The following is a 14,675-nucleotide window of genomic DNA, read 5'->3' on the forward strand; positions in this document are numbered from 1 at the left end:
CAGAGGACTAACAATGTTCATAGGGGATAGGGAAGACAACATATATTCGTTTAATTGCACACGCTGTCACTGCACAGCGTAAACGTCTTCTGGCTTGGCTCAGTCATTTTCCGAATGGCTGCTTGTCGACCAGGCTTCAGGACCCGTGTGTTAAATCGCCACACTGACACCGCCTGGCCGGAAACATCCACTGCAGGGATTTTTGTAGCCGAGATGTTCTTTCGCCTTTTTCCGAACCTCGACCAGGACGTCCCAACCTTCCGCTAACACCCTCCCACAAGGGAGATTGGTGTGTGCCCATCCTCTCTAAGGAGTGGTTCCCATTTTATCTACTCGCCGAAGCTTTCGAATCGCTGAGTGGATGATGAGCTGGGGCCAACAGGCTGGCTGCTCACACCAGCGTGGGGCTCGAACTAACACAGTTCGGATGTTAAGACAGTGGGATATACCCACTGTGCCACCGTTCCCCTTTCCACTGTGCCACTTTTACAACTGATCTCCAGCTCCCCTGGAGAAAATGGCTGCTTTGAAGTGTGGACTCTATGGCATTATACCATGCTGAGGCCCCACCCCAAACCCTGCCCCCTCCTGTATCCACCCCAAAGTCTCCAGGTATTTTCCAACCCAGGCCTGGCAACCCTACCTAAGCCTCGTCCCCCACTCACCATATTGCCATTCCAAACTGGATGCCCCCTGGAATTGAGTTCCAGGGACAGAACTCACAAGACAAGTCTGAAAGTCATCACAGCAAACCTAGAACAGGAGTGGGTAAAATGTAATGTCTACTTTGGCACTCAGACTTCCCTCATATCTCCATGAGTCTGAACTACATTTTAACATTTGTCTCATTCAGGCTAAATTTTTAGAGACTGCTGTTCTACCTTATTTTATATACCTGACAGGCATACTCCCACTTGGATGAAAGCTGCTGAGATCATTGTCCTAAAGGTGAGTGATCCTGTTTGAGTTCAATGTAATTTGAGAGGGTATTTTAAGGGATAATGATATCATTTGCATTTCTGTGGAGGGGAAACAGAGTCTTCTTTGGTTATTTAAATTTTTAGCAAAAGATATGAAGCACCACTTGAGAGGTAAGTGCGTACAGAACAAATACCATTGTGGGTTAATCTGGTTCTGATTTCTCAGGAGCAGCAAGCCAGACCATGACTTTGTTCCTGATTTTGCATTGTCTGACTTTGTTGTGAGTCTGAGAAACAGTTATCAGTGGATTTTTCAGATGAAATGTATGAGGTTTCAACATCAATGCCACTATCACACACACAAAAACAAGAAACAAAAAAACGTGCTTTTCTTCCTAATCCCAGTTGTATGTAGGCTGATGGTAACCATTCAATAACTCATCTGTTCATGGTCAGAGGTTGTCAATTCACTTTCCTAACACTAACCCATGACACTGAAATTGGTTCAGATACTAAGCTCTGCTGAGCCCTCACTCAAACCCTGAAATAATTAATTATTTAACTTTTAAGGAAATAAATTGTTTGGGTTGAGAGTGAGACACTGGATGGTTTTATTTATTCATTTAAAGACCACATGCTTGCTGAAGTAAGTGTTTCTTGATACTTTAAAAGCTTCAGTGTATTTGTTTTTGGCAGTGGATATGTATGAGTTGTCCCCAAATTGTTTCCATTTAACATCTTACATCATGTGGTATGGTGTAACTTCTCAGTGAAAGGTGTGGGGGCTCAGTTTGGTATGCAAGTCATGCTCATGTTCTGTCACATAGAAGCCACTCACTCTGCGCATGGCTGCATAGAAAATAGATAATGCTTCTCAGTTAATACTTAATTGGCTTTTCTGTACTGAGGTTTTGTTCCAGCTTGGCTTCTTCACTGCACCCGTTTTTCCCCTCCCTTATATAGAGTATAGTTGGGGAGGGGGTGATTCCTGTGTTTTTAAAGATCACTGCAAAAGTGCTGTGCTAAAAATAAGAAAACAGTACATATGTGTAATTCTTATTTCAAAATCAGGCAATAAGACGGGTCAGAACTGCCTAATTCGTTAAAGGCAAGCTTTCCTCCTGTTAGCAGAGATCAAGCTTAAATAAGTGTATTTGGTCTAGTGTTATATGCAGCGCATCTTATTGGCACAGATTCCCTCCCTTGTGTACACATTCCTACTGAATTCTAAAATACAGTCACTCTTGTGCAGCAAAACTGTAAAGGTAGGGTAGCTCAGTGTAAATGTGTAAATAAGTAAAAGCCAGGAAAAAATATCTGGCATGAATAAATGTTAAAAGGCAGCTCATGAAAGAAGCTAAGAAGAATGCAAGCACAGTGAAATTTACTTGTCATCAATATATACAATGGGAAAGAGCATACAAAGAGCCTAATCTCACATTACAAAGTCCCCCTGTCCCCCTTGTGTCTGAACTCCCATAGCATGTCTGTCAACAGGACCTATAACAGGCACTTGAGGGCATAAGAACTTCATAACAGGCGATTAGGCCCCAAGCAGTTAGCAGTTGGATTCAGTTGGTAGCAGTTAAAACAGACAGTTGCTCTGAAGAACGGAAGCCGGGCTGAACCACATCCATTTCTGAGAGCCCATCCTGTGCTCACCAGTGTCATTTTAGAAGGACTGGTCATTCTTTAAACATTGCTGCAAAGCCCCAATCTGGCTCAGATGCTTGGTGGCCGCAGAAGCTCTTGCCCCCCTCAGGCCCGTAGCTACAGTGGGGCTTTGGGGGACTCTGCCCCCTTTCTTAAAGGCACAGCTCCACAAGAATTTCCCCTGTAAATGCTTTTTTCAATCATTTTAAAACATTTGTTGAAAGGCATGTGCACCTTTAAGCAGAGGGGGGTGCTGTAGTTGACTAATTCCTGCACTGAACAAGGGGGTTGGAATAGGTGACCTCTAGGATCCCTTCTAACTCTGTGTCAAGAAACTGGTCTCCTTTGAGAGAGTTTGTGTGCCTAAATATTAGTTTTCTTGACTATAGAAGTCATCACCCCCACTTGCCAGCTTGTTATCAGAATTGTTGCTTAGGCTGGCAGAAGTGATTAACTTGCAGCAGCTGAGAACTGTAATCTAAAGTGGTTGATAGCTTGCAGTTTAGAGATCTATCCTGGTAACAGCTTTCTATTGGTTAAATGGTTAAGAACACCTATGTAGAACAGACAGCTTGAGAAGACTCAGAGAGAGAAGAGACTACCTTGAAGCTCTCTTCAGCTTCTACCCTGCTACTATGCTTCTCCTCATCAGGAGCATCAGTTGAGATGCCAGAGCTATGCACCTAATAGGGAAAGTAGTGAATAGAATAGCCAGCTATGTGTTTTGTTTTGATTTGCATTCCTTGCTGAACTGTATACATTCTTTCCCCTATGTGTTGTTTGTCCTTTGTAAATAAAGTTTTATGTGTTTTTACACAAATTGGAGTGAGTTTACTGCCCAAACCCAGATAAGTATTTCCAGTGCCATGCCTACCATCTACCAGAAAATTTATTCTCCCTTCCACCACCACCCTTTCTCAGCCTGCTATTGTCACACTCTGGGGCTAAAATCTGCAGATGCCTCTATGCTTTGATTTTAAAAGGACTGATTCCACAGTAGCTGAGTCATAATCCTCAGAATTCTGGCATTTCTGCACTGAGAACTTCGGCCCCACCGGGGGGGGAAATTGCCCCACAATCTACAAAATCCTGGCTACGGGCCTGGCCCTCCTCCATACAACATGGGCAACAGGAACTCCTGGGGCCACCATGCCATGCACCCAATCCTGATTGGACTAGAGCTTCTCAAATGGCATTGGTGGCCACAAGAGGGACCTGTGGCCACAGTCACTTGTAGTTTGGTCCTGGGACTGTCAGTGGGGGAAAGTATATAGTAGAATTATAGTGATAATCCATAGAGAAGAATGAAAACATACAAAAAGAAGGTCAAGATATCAAAATAAAGATGCAAAAATTCTACATCAAAAGAAAGAAGAAAGAACGCACAATAAAGCACTGGCACTTAGAAGCCACAGGGCAGGGATCCATACATGAAATGGATCTTGTCCACCTCCCCCTTCTTACTGCATGCAGACTGCTGAGCACTTGAGAAGCCATCCATGGGAGTCAGGGAACACTCTATAACAATGCAGTGTATAGCTCAGCTGGAAGATGGAATTAATGGAAATCTCAGGTGATTCTAACTCCCTCAAATGGTGGTGGTTTGGGGTTAAATCTAATCCAGGTCTCCTAAGAGCTATCACTGTTTAAAATCCAGGAAGAGTGTTTACAATAAGGAGAAAAGGATTATTTTTTTTAATGTGGGTGCAAAAATAAAATTTTTGGGAGGGGAGAAGTGTTGACAATAGTGCCTACACTGAAAAAAAGAAACAACTTTAGAAAGGTAATAGAACAAACTCAAAGAAAAAAAATGTGGAAAAGCGTAAGAGGATGTTAACAACCCAACCACAAAGTTTTCAGCATATAATGCAAAAGCAGTTAGAAAGGGTATACATCAATTCAGTTTAAATCAAATTATCAGTCATTAATAATAGTCCAGTAAAAACTGACAGAAAGAGTAGAGAAATTATGGAGATAAGATAATCATAAATATTTTGTAGTCTACAAAGATGTTTGACAGTAGTACTGAATTCCGGCTGATCTACACATGCAGCAGAAAGAGGTGGCGGTAATAACATGGCAGAGTACAAAATGGCCTGTACCCCTTCAGACAACCAGTGCAGGGTTACATTTGGCAAAAATTCTTCTACATTTTTCAAAACTTCTAGATCAGTGTGTGTGTGTGTGTGTGTGTGTGTGTGTGAAATGGCACCAAGTCGCAGCCAACGTATGGTGGCCACAGCAAGGGGCTTTCGATGCAAGGGATTAAGCAGAGGTGGTTTGCCATGGCCTTCTTCTGCAGAGTCTTCCTCGGTACCAGCCCTGCTTACAAGTACTGGCCCTGCTTAGCTTCCAGGATCTGACAAGATTGGGCTATACCATGCTGCTTTCCCTCTCTCTAGATGCATAATTCCCTGTTAATGGGAAATTAGCAAAGCACGCAGGACTATGAAAGAAGTTTCCTCCCTGGTGTACTAATTTCTAATTTGCAGGTCATTTTTACCTGGGAAAGCATTAAGCGGGGAATCCCCTTCCCAACGGTATGGTGATAAAGCCCATTCTGCCACCTCTGGATCTGACCACCTCATTTCACTGCATGTCGCCAGGCTCAAATGCAGCATGTTTTCATATTTGCATGCTTATGATTTGCCATATTGGAGTTAGTTCCTTCTCAAAAAATTAGGTTTCTACCCTAGCATTAAACCAGGGGTCCCCAATGTGGTGCCCATGGGCACTCACCAGCACCTTTTCTGGGGCCAATCAAGTGTGTTTGGAAAATGGGCAGTCCCAGGTGGGGCTTTTGCCCAGCAAGGCTTCTGATTGGCCATTGAAGATTTGATTGGCTGTGCAGATTTTTTTTTTTAATTTTGCTTTGGCAGCACAAGCATCACAGCACAAGGACCTTCACTATTTGACTGAAGATAAGCTGTGGCAGCCATTTTGTGGCAGGCTACCTCTCCTATAGGAGCCATTGTGTGGCTGTGCCTACCACGCTGTGTCATAATTACAAAGATGTGCACAGGCTGAAAAGGATTGGGGACACCTGTGTTAAATTATAGTTTAGAATCCCACCTTGCAAATCTGCTCTAGTTTAGCCTGACACTTGCATTTGGTTTTCACAGCAAACTGAAGTTGATTCAATACTTCTGAAACCAGTATATGCAATTATACTATGCATATGAGGGGAGGGGAGGAGTGTGCAAGACTGGCAACAAGTCAAGTTCCTTCCTGCCTGTCTCAAACAGATAAAGATTTGTTTATGATGTCTGAATTCAGGCTAAGGCCATGATAAACTCCATGGCTTCATTAAATTCAGGTTTACTGTGATATCTGAGATCGGCTGCGGTCACACGGAGCATTAGGCACGCTAGAGAGATGGAAGATAGGTGGATTTTCTTGGCATGATCTCACCGCCACATCTGGGAAGCGTAGAGGTCCCATGGCTCACCCGAGGCTTCACTCTGAAGATGCTGTAAAAAACTAGTACCTCTGAGGTACTAGTTTCCAGAAACCGCAGTGCATGGGCAGGCGTCTGAGCACGTTTCCGGTGGTAGTTCCGGCGCCCACCCATGTCCCCTCACGAAAAGGGTTTTTTCCCAAGTCTCCACGGATGCACACAAGCACCCAACGGAGCATGCGCACACTTTAGTTTTAAAAAAACCACAACCTCGTTTGCCTCGCGGCCCCGCTTCTTTGCAGCGTCGCAGGATTGTCCTGTGATCGGCACCTCCCCCTAACCATGGGACCTCCACGGGACATCTGCTCGCGCAACCGCACGATATTTTGCCCTGGGGCAAACAGCCATGCTTCCCCCCACACACACACGCATTTTCCGGCCCGTATGACCGGGGCCATTGTCTGTCTGGAAATGTGTCCATTCTTGAACCGCTACAAACTTCCATGAACAGCTTCAAAGTTCATGGGAAGATCATGGCATGATTATTATGGCTCGGTGCCGGATCATCCATTCCAGCTGTAGGAATTGAAACTAATATACTGCACTGCCCACTTTAAATGTTTTAAATTGGTTTTAATGCTGTTTGACCTGTCACGAACTTTACTTTGCAAAGCACGAATCGGCCAAAATTCATCACGAATTTTAGTTTGTGAGCCAGTTCGTACCCATCCCTAGTTGTTTCTCACTATATACTTTTATTCAGTTTGCCAGCATACATAATAGAAATTGTTCCCTCAAAACATTGCTACAATCAAAAGCAGTTCACAACCCACAAAGTGCTATATCTTCCTCTCCATATCCTCTATGAAGATAAAGCCCCCCCCCCCTTCAAATTCTATTATATATCTCAGGACATAACTACAAGTTATGCTTTTCCTGAGTCTCTCCCTGGGACCACTTGAAAGACGAGGTCCCCCATTTCCATGCTTGGAACTCTATTCTCAGGCACATGAAGGCTGATTCAAATCAGGACTGTGGTGGGTGTGGAGAGGGGGCTTAAACCTTCTCTCCCACACTGTTTTCCTGACCTGAAATGGCCCAGCTGCATATGTAATGTTTCCCCAACAGGGCGAATAGCAGCTCACCAGAGTCATTTCAGGTAAAGACTTAAGATCCCTCTGCATGTATTCTGGAGTTCCCATCCCAATCAGGCTCCCGTGTATCTGGGACCTGCGTTCTAATCATAGAACTCCCAGACTTCATTTGTCAACCAGACCCTGGGACAAACCCATGAAATGTGTAGCATATGGTTAGGTGCTCGGGAGACTATGAGTAAATGACCTGTGTTTCATCTCAGGCCTTTATTTATGAGAGAAAATAAGGCCAAGGGTGTGTGGTAAAATGGCAAAAGAGAAAGGGAACAAAGGCTGTAACATCTGTTTTGTTTCAGAGAACAGTTTAAATGATGAGACAGAAAGGGAGAGGGGAAGACTTGATGATCCTTAGACAAGACGGTTGGCCTAACTACATGTTACACAGTCTTGACTCATGTCCAGGTCTGCTATGAGGACTTCTATCATACATGGGTTGAGAGTTTTCCACTGGGAATTGGAAATCAGGACCATAGCATACTGGGAGATGGTTCTTAAGCCTCCTCCCCCACCCCACCCCCATGCTGTTTTCCTAATTTGGAATGGCCCTGCAGGCCACTATTTGTCTTGTTAGGAAAACCTAGAGTACATGTGAAGCCTCCAACAGGGCAAATTGTGGCTGAATTCAGACTGGCAGTTTGCCCCGATATAGGCACATTTCATAAATGTTCCACAACCGGATTAAAGGGGCCGTTCACACAGGCACATCTGTCAGGCGTTCCCCAACCCGTCCTGTAATGCTTCGCTCCTAAATTTAAAAGATACCTGGTGAAAGTGGTAGCAAACGCTGGAAAGCACGATTATCCTGTGTCTATCCCGCACCAACAAAGTGTGGACACCAAAAGCCACGGTTTTCTTGTGTTCTTATGCGCATAAGCGCATATCTCCAGATTATGAGAAAGAAAGCCGCGCCTTACAGCCACGCCTCCAGGCCAACAGTGTGAATGCTCCCTTGCGCCTCCTCCCGATATGCTCTCAGTGTGAATGGGAAAACCCGGAACAATTTGTTCCGGCTCTTTTTTGCCCTCCCGCTTCAAACTGCCAGTCTGAACTCGGCCTGTGTCTCTGAGGTGTTTCCAGGTCGAGAAAATGGAGGGAAGCATAAGCACCCTTTCCTCACGCAGTTCAATCTCTATCTGAATCAGGCCCTGGTGTGCCTGGAAACCAAATTCCCAAGGGGTGAACTTTCAACTCACATGTGATTGAACTGTGGCAGAGCTGGACCTGAGCACCTTGTAATGTGTAGTCAGGCCCTTTGAGGGGTTATTTATTTTATTTCTTTAAGATATTTCTGTGCTGCCTGTTCATAGTCCTGCTCAAAGTAGAAGTTATTTGTCTAGTGCTAGGCAGAGCAAGGGATTTCCCACTTATTTATTTCTGTCAACAAACAGTCTGTGTTCATAATGAGACGTTGCCAGCAGCCGGCAATGTGAGGACGCCCAGGATAGCATCCAGGAATTCTGATTGAAGGCAGGAAGGGAGGAAAGCAGTGGAATAATTGAGGTTTACAAACAAACTGCAGTCTGTTATGTATGTGTGGTAGACAAACGAGTTGTGCTACACACCGTGGTTTAAAGCAACCACTGTTTATCATGATGTCTGAACGCAATCTATATTGTCAACCACAGAAGAAATGCCAACAAATGATGTAGACGCTTCATACAGTATTGTGAAGGGAACCTTTCTAAAGAGGTGGGAGAACTCTGTTCAGCCCAGTAAAGTATAAGCAATGTTGCTCTTCTTACCAAAAAGGGGTGAGGGAACTTGAAGAAAGACAGCAAAAGGGGGGTGGATAGTATACAAAGCATTAATAACAGTCCGAAGCAGAAAGGCATGAAGGTGTCGGAAGAAATAAAACTAAGGGCAGAATTATGCATTATAGGAAGCTCTGAGGTTCTTTTTAAGGACTGATTCTCCCCACCACCACCACCAAAAAAATTGCACTTGCTGAGGCTGCAGTTTGGATTGGAAAACTGGCATGGGTAAGGGGTTTCTTAACTTCTTCCCTTTGGAAAAATCTCCCCACCAACTAGAGGAAACAGCACAGGAACCTGCGTCTTTTGCCTTGGTGAGAGAGACTGGCTCAAGGGTAGACTTTGAGTGAAAATAAAACAGCACAAGATAAAAGAATTAAGAAGCCTGCCTCCTCACACCTATCTTGTACTTCAGATTGCAGCCTCATGTAACATTATATAACATGTACTTTCACCTTAACAGTGGTGGGAGGGTTTTGCTATCCCAGCGACAGGACAGGCAACCATATAAAACCTTTATACAGTGAGCTGAGGATAACAGTGGGGATTAAAGTGGTTTACATCAGAAAGAAGAACTCTTAAAAAGTAGGACAATGTCCAATGTTTAGCCCAAGGCATGTATGAGTGTACATTCATTAACTACTGAGGAAAACAGGATGGATTGAAAAAGAAATTAGTTGCAATTTGGAAAAGATAATAACCAAGAAGAAAAGCTAAGCAGGTGCAGGATCACTGAACAGAAAACAGAAACAAAAAAATGTAGAAAACAGCAGTGTGGCAGGTTTTATGGAGCACACAATATGCCTTTCTGCATTAAATAAAATCAGAGCCCTTCAGAGTGCCAAAAACATAATCAGTTTCTATATAGGCACTTGGGATATAGCCACATCAATACAAGTCAGTCAGACATTTCAGGCGTTTACATTATATAACATGCTGTCAGAATGGAAAGGTCACTGTCCCTTTAGTAGAGTCTCCAAGATCATTATAATATCTCCTTGGTAATATTAGCCCCTATAGTGAGGGGGTTATCGCTTCAGCCTTGAAACAAGCTGTGGTGCATTCTCTTCTAAAGAAGCCTTCCTTTTAGATCACAGTAATTATAAACTCCTGTCAACCTAGCAGTTCGAAAGCAAGAAATTGCAAGTAGATAAATAGGTACAACTTCGGTGGGAAGGTAACAGTGTTCCGTGCACCTTGGTGTTTAGTCATGCCGGCCACATGACCATGGAAACATCTTCTGACAGCGCTGGCTCTTCGGCTTTGAAAAGGAGATGAGCACCGCAACCCTAGAGTCGGATTCGACTGGCTTTCAAGCAAGGGAACCTTTACCTTTAATTATAAACCAGTCTCAAATGTAACATTCTTGAGCAAGATGATTGAATGAGTGGTAACTGGACAACTCCAAGCTTTCCAGGATGAGCCAAATTGTTTAGATCCTTTCCAATCTGGTTTTAGGCCTGGTTATGGGACTGAAACAGCTTTGGTCACCCTGGTGGATGACCTGTACCAGAAGATGGACAGAGGGAGTGAGACTATATTGATTCTCCTGGACCTCTCAGTGGCTTTTCATACCCTTGGTCATGGTACCCTTCTAGACCACCTATCTGGTCTGAGATTGGGAGGCCCCATTCTGCAGTGGTTTCAGTCCTACCTGGAGGTAGATTTCAGAAGGTGGTGCTGTAGGACTGCTGCTCAGCCCCTTGCCCTATGGGGTCCTGCAAGGCTCCATCTTGTCCCCTGCGCTTTTCAATGTCTACATGAAACTGCTGGGTGAGATCACCTGGAGATCTGGTCTTGGTTGCCACCAATATGCAGGTGACACTCAGCTCTGTCTCGTGCTTCCTCATGACCCCAGGGAGACTGTGGAAACACTGAATTGGTGCCTGGGCACAGTTTTGGAGTGCCCAGTGGGCTAATAAACTGAAGCGTAATCCCAACAAGACAGAAATGCTACTGGTGGATGGAAGGTCTGACCATGGATTTAACATGTCACCCATTCTGGATGGGGTTGTACTCTCCTTGAAGGAACAAGTCTATAGTCTGGGGGTACTCTTGGACCCAGCCCTACTGCTGGATAAGCAGGTAGCAGCTGTGGCCAAGAGTGCCTTTTATGAGCCTTGATTGGTTAGCCAGCTGCAGTAATTCCTGAACAGAAAAGATCCAGCCCTTGTGGTGCATGTCCTGGTTACATCTAGATTAGATTACTACAATGTGCTCTACATGGGACTGCCCTTGAAAAGGGTTTGGACATTTCAATTGGTACGGAATGCTGGTGGGAACCTTCAAAGCTCTATATGGTTTGGGACCAACATAACTGAAGGACTGCGCAAGGGGAGGGGGGGTCAGAAAAGGGAAGGGGCTGGCTTGCTCCTCGTGGGCGCGCGCGCGCATGCGTGTCCGGGGAAGGGAGTTGGCTTCTGGACCGGGAAGGGAGAATGGGGAGGGCTTCGGAACAGCAGCAGCAGCCGGGAGAAGCGGAGCGGCCGGACCCACCTCCGGGGAGGTCTCCTTGGAAGTAAGGGCATGCACCGCGTGCCACAGGAAGTGGTGGCGGCTACAAGCATGGACGGCTTCAGAAGGGAATTGGATGGGCATGTGGAGCAGAGATCCATCAGTCACAAGGTATAGATGGGGACTCTGGGGCAAGTGATGCTCTGACATCTTGGTGCTTGGGGGGGTCAACAGTGGGAGGGCTTCTGATGTCCTGGCCCCACTGGTGGACCTCCTGATGGCACTGGTATTTCTGGCCACTGTGTGATACAGGGTGTTGGACTGGATGGGCCTTTGGCCTGATCCAACATTGGCATCTCTTATGTTCTTATGACTGCTCACTTCCTTATGAACCTGCCTGACCACTGTGGCCCTGAGCTTCAAAGCCTTATACAGCCTGGGACTGAGGTATCTATGGGACCGCCTCTCCCCATATGTGCCCCAAAGAGTCTTGCGCTCTGCAGATAGTTATCTGCTGGTTGTCCCTGGCCCAAAAGATGCCTGCCTGGCCTGAACAGCCTGCTGGAACATGCTTCTGATTGAGATCGGGGCCATGTGAGACCGGTTACCGTTTCTCAGGGTCTGCAAAACGGAGCTGTTCCGCCAGGCCTTAGGCTGAGGGAGCGTGTGTCTACCAGCTGGCCTCCCTATTGCTGGTGCATGAGATTATTATGGCTCGGTGCCGGACCGTCCATTCCAGCTGTAGGAATTGAAACTAATATACTGCACTGCCCACTCGGAATGTTTTAAACTGGTTTTACTGTATTGTTTTAACGATTGTTATTTATTATTTCTTGACCTATTCTAAGATTGTGTTATGTTTGTTGTTGTGAGCCACCCTGAGCCCACTTGCGGGAAGAGTGGGATATAAATCAAAATGATAAATAAATAAATCTTTGGAGGCCCCACTTTGGATGCCCCTGCCTCCTGAGATTAGGCAGCTGGCAATCTGGGAGAGTGCCTTCTCAGTCATGGCACCCAAATTCTGGAACTCTCTCCCCAGGGAGATTCATCTGTCCCCTTCTGCTGTCTTCTTACTGGCGGGTGAAGAATTTTTGGTTTGTTTGGCATCCCCTTAGTGAACCCTCCTTCCTTCCCCATGTTTTAATTCTTGATTATATGTCTTTGTATGCATTTTAGCTCTTTTTAATTGTTTTAATGACGTGTATGTTTTGTGTTGGGGGGGATGGTTTTAAAACATGATTTTATTATGTATGTTTTAATTTGTTAGCTGCCAGTGGCCCTTTGAGGAGTAGGAATATGGAGTATAAATTTTGTAAATAGTAATAAAAATAATATAGAGGTACGCTTCCTTTTTATCTGTGTGAATCAATTTAAAACTTCTCCTACGCATGTAACAAATTGTTTTTAAATATAAGGAACAGTGTTTTTTGATGTAACAAAACCACAGCTTGGATCCCACCAAAATCACCACTGTTAGGAGGATCTTCATCAACAGAATATGACTTTCTCACCTCTCCCTCTGAATGCAACCCAAAGTGTCCCTGAAATACTGCTAGGTATAAAATCGGCCTGAACATTTCTTGATACTGCCCTACCTCACAGGCAGTGTTCCCTCTAAGCTGAGTTAGTGTGAGCTAGCTCACAGTTTTTTAGCTTCCAGCTCACACATTTTTGTCTTAGCTCAGGAAGGAGGGCTCCAGAGCAAACTAACTTATGCAGTGGCCAAATCGCTTGCTCACAACTTTAATGCCAGTAGCTCACAAAGTAGAATTTTTGCTCACAAGACTCCACAGCTTAGAGGGAGCATTGCTCACAGGAGTGGCCCTCAGGAAATAGTTCTACAAGTTAACACAGTACCAAAGTTGAACTGCAAAGCTCTTGAGAGGAATACACACTCAGAGATCAAACTGCACAGCTTCCTCTGTCAAGGAGATGGGGATCGGACCCCGCCCAGAGAGGAGCAAGTCTGTGCACTATTGGAACTATGTGCTAACCAATGTTCCCTCTAAGCTGTGGAGTCTTGTGAGCAAAAGTTCTGCTTTGTGAGCTACTGGCATTAAAGTCATGAGCAAGTGATTTGGCTACTGCATAAATTTGTTTATTCTGGAGCCATCCTTCCTGAGCTAAGACAAAAATGTGTGAGCAGGAGGCTAAAGAACTGTGAGCTAGCTCACACTAACTCAGCTTAGAGGGAACACTGGTGCTAACCCATTCATCCAGAGATTCACAGAGACAAGTCTTTAATTACAGTTTATTCAACAATAAACAAATAGAAAGCAACTACCAAAACCCACTTAGCCTCCCAAAAGACAAGAGAGCAAAGCAACAGACTCCCAAAGGTATACCTGACAGCATGCAATGTAGCCTAGGGTCAGATGGTCTGTCTGGCAGGATCTCCTCAGGACAAGAAGAGGCTGACCGTTTGCTGGGCTTTTGGACTCCCTCTTGTAAGGTAAAGGTTTCCCTTGCTCGAAAGCCAGTCGAATCCGACTCTAGGCTTGCGGTGTTCATCTCAGTTTCCAAGCCGAATAGCCAGCGCTGTCCAAAGACAATTTTCTTGGTTATGTGGCCGGCATGACTAGATGCCAAGGTGCACGGAACGCTGTTATCTTCCCACAGAAGTGGTAACTATTTATCTACTGGCAATTTCTTGCTTTCGAACTGCTAGGTTGGCAGGAGCTGGGACCAGAGACGGGAGCTCACTCCATCATGCAGCACAGGTCTCGAACTGCTGAACTACTGACCTTCTGGTCTGCAGTTCAACTGCCCTATAACATGTCACCATGAACATGTGTAGCTACACGTTCTTTACATATTGCAGGTAGCCTAGCTGGATAGGAAGAGCAGAACCTCATTTTGGTCTTACCTGGTGCAGTAACTGTATGTTCTCTGTATCAAACAAGTGACCTTTGAGGGCAATAAGCCAGTCTCCTGGCTGTGTATAGCTGGTGCAAGAAGATAACACCTATTTCTGAGAGAGGCAGTCAGGCTTTGTGCTTGTTAAAAAGACAGAGAGGCCTAGAGGATTCTACAATGGCCACAAAATAGAGAAGCCTGGCAAAAATAGGGAAAGTGGCTCAGAAAATTTAGGGTACTGGCTCAGAAAGTGCAGTGTTGGTTTTCATATCTGTCAGTACTGCTCCTGGAGAATGGAAGATGCCCAGAAACATCCTGCAAATAGAAAACCAGTGCAACAAGCAAAAAGAGAAAGCTGAATGTTTTCCCCCTGCTATGGTTTACTATTTGAATGGAGTTTTTAATGTAACAGAACAATAAAAACTGACGTTCCTCACCTGCACTCTGAAATGGTGCAGTCTTTTAAAAGGAGCCTGCTGACTCTTTC

The sequence above is a fragment of the Gekko japonicus genome, unplaced genomic scaffold (genome assembly GCF_001447785.1).
Source record: "Gekko japonicus isolate JY-2015 unplaced genomic scaffold, Gekko_japonicus_V1.1 scaffold687, whole genome shotgun sequence".
Lineage (NCBI taxonomy): Eukaryota > Metazoa > Chordata > Lepidosauria > Squamata > Gekkonidae > Gekko > Gekko japonicus.